Source organism: Penaeus monodon, unplaced genomic scaffold, assembly GCF_015228065.2.
Source record: "Penaeus monodon isolate SGIC_2016 unplaced genomic scaffold, NSTDA_Pmon_1 PmonScaffold_18284, whole genome shotgun sequence".
NCBI lineage: Eukaryota > Metazoa > Arthropoda > Malacostraca > Decapoda > Penaeidae > Penaeus > Penaeus monodon.
The window spans coordinates 2501-5000 of NW_023647799.1; the positions used below are offsets into that span (position 1 = coordinate 2501).

Sequence of the window (2500 nt, forward strand, 5' to 3'; positions counted from 1 at the left end):
CTTTGTTAAATATACAAATGCCCATCACAAAATTAATGTCAACTGTGTACTAGATTAAGAAAAACTAAAATATTATAACATTTGACAAAAATAGGAACGTACGCCTTATCTTTCATAGCATCAGCAATTGTTTGTAATGCCGATGCAGCGTCTTTCACTGAGCTTACAAGCTGTTTCAAGTGACTTTCTATATTTGTTTGTACCTGAAGCATGTCAGGCAAAATTCTCCTTTCTTCTGATCTGCTTTTTTGACCATGCACTACCTCAAGCCTACTACCTCCTCCTGACTCAAGCTGAGATGCTCTCTTCTTGAAAGTGCTCTGCTTGTTGGACTGTTGCACTAAATCCATCCTGAGTGTTACTGTGTTCTATTAAAAAAGGAGCTAATTCTGAGGAGTGTGGTCCATTGACACAATGGGTATTGTCATTTCTTGCTCTGCTGAAGTTCCCTCATCCAATGTTACAATAACTGCTGAGTTGTTATGATCTGAGATGCTATCCCAGATGGCCCAGGAGTTGGTTCTGTAACATCTAAGAAATGCAAATCTATTTTAATTTTTATAATATACATATCTTGAGTCTGATAAGACACAGCATGTATCATACTCCTAAACCAACATTCAACTAATTATATAAAAATAAGAATAAAATATATATCAGCATATAAATAATTATACCATTTCTTGTATTATAATGTGTTGCTGCTTAATATTAAAAAGAATCAAATATTACTAAATTTCAAAATATAACCATATCACAAAAAGGGAATAGATTATGTATCGCCCTCTTAATTTAAAACATCCTTATTACCATCTACTTCAGTCTCATTTTCATAAACCCCCTGGTAAGCCAGTAATAGCAACAGGCTCAATCAGTGTCAACATAGCTTCTTCAACAGGACTGTAGTTTGTCAGAACTGCTGGGCCACCACCTGGAAACCAAGAACAAAGGTAATAAATAAAATAAAATATAGAGATTCTGAACTTATCATATCTTATTATTATTATTATTATATATATATATAATATATATATATATATATATATATTATATATATATATATATATATATATATATATATAAAATATTTATTAATATATATATATATATATATATATAATATATATATAAAATATATATATATATATTATATATATATATATATATATATATATAATATATATATATATTATATATATATATATATATATATATATATATATATATATAATAATAATAATAAATAAGATATGATAAGTTCAGAATCTCTATATTTTATTTTATTTATTAAACCTTTTGTTCTTGGTTTCCAGGTGGTGGCCCAGCAGTTCTGACAAACTACAGTCCTTGTTGAAGAAGCTATGTTGACACTGATTGAGCCTGTTGCTATTACTGGCTTACCAGGGGGTTTATGAAAATGAGACTGAAGTAGATGGTAATAAGGATGTTTTAAATTAAGAGGGCGATACATAATCTATTCCCTTTTTGTGATATGGTTATATTTTGAAATTTAGTAATATTTGATTCTTTTTAATATTAAGCAGCAACACATTATAATACAAGAAATGGTATAATTATTTATATGCTGATATATATTTTATTCTTATTTTTATATAATTAGTTGAATGTTGGTTTAGGAGTATGATACATGCTGTGTCTTATCAGACTCAAGATATGTATATTATAAAAATTAAAATAGATTTGTATTTTTTAGATGTTACAGAACCAACTCCTGGGCCATCTGGGATAGCATCTCAGATCATAACAACTCAGCAGTTATTGTAACATTGGATGAGGGAACTTCAGCAGAGCAAGAAATGACAATACCCATTGTGTCAATGGACCACACTCCTCAGAATTAGCTCCTTTTTTAATAGAACACAGTAACACTCAGGATGGATTTAGTGCAACAGTCCAACAAGCAGAGCACTTTCAAGAAGAGAGCACCTCAGCTTGAGCAGGAGGAGGTAGTAGGCTTGAGGTAGTGCATGGTCAAAAAAGCAGATCAGAAGAAAGGAGAATTTTGCCTGACATGCTTCAGGTACAAACAAATATAGAAAGTCACTTGAAACAGCTTGTAAGCTCAGTGAAAGACGCTGCATCGGCATTACAAACAATTGCTGATGCTATGAAAGATAAGGCGTACGTTCCTATTTTTGTCAAATGTTATAATATTTTAGTTTTTCTTAATCTAGTACACAGTTGACATTAATTTTGTGATGGGCATTTGTATATTTAACAAAGTCATAATATGAAGTTGTGGCTTGAGAGACTGTTATTATACAAAATAAGTCTTTATTTTGGAGTTACTTTATTATTTTTTTTATTGTAGATTAAGACAAAAATCCATTAAATATTATTTATTTTTGTTCATGTTAATGTTTGCATTGAGGTTGTGAGAAGTGTTTTTTTGTTTTATGTTGTAGGTTAAGACCATTTTTTTGAGTCAGGATTTTATTTATTTATTTATTTTTTGAAAAAAAAAAGGATTTTTTTCTTT

At 29.5% G+C, this 2500-nt stretch overlaps 2 long non-coding RNA genes across 2 annotated transcripts in view; one reads left to right on the forward strand and one right to left on the reverse strand.

Moving 5' to 3' along the window:
- Positions 1 to 934, reverse strand: part of LOC119569726 — a 1160-nt gene extending 226 nt beyond the window's left edge. The window contains exons 1-2 of the long non-coding RNA XR_005228315.1: positions 811 to 934; positions 1 to 531 (exon numbers count right to left, since the gene is read on the reverse strand). The exon at positions 1 to 531 is cut by the window's left edge and continues 226 nt beyond it. This is a non-coding gene — a long non-coding RNA (uncharacterized LOC119569726). The remainder of the gene's footprint in view (positions 532 to 810) is intronic.
- A 414-nt stretch (positions 935 to 1348) lies between these two features.
- On the forward strand, positions 1349 to 2471 carry LOC119569727. Its single transcript, XR_005228316.1, has 2 exons — positions 1349 to 1435; positions 1715 to 2471. It is a non-coding gene; the product is annotated as an uncharacterized LOC119569727 (long non-coding RNA).
- The last annotated feature ends 29 nt before the right edge of the window (positions 2472 to 2500 follow it).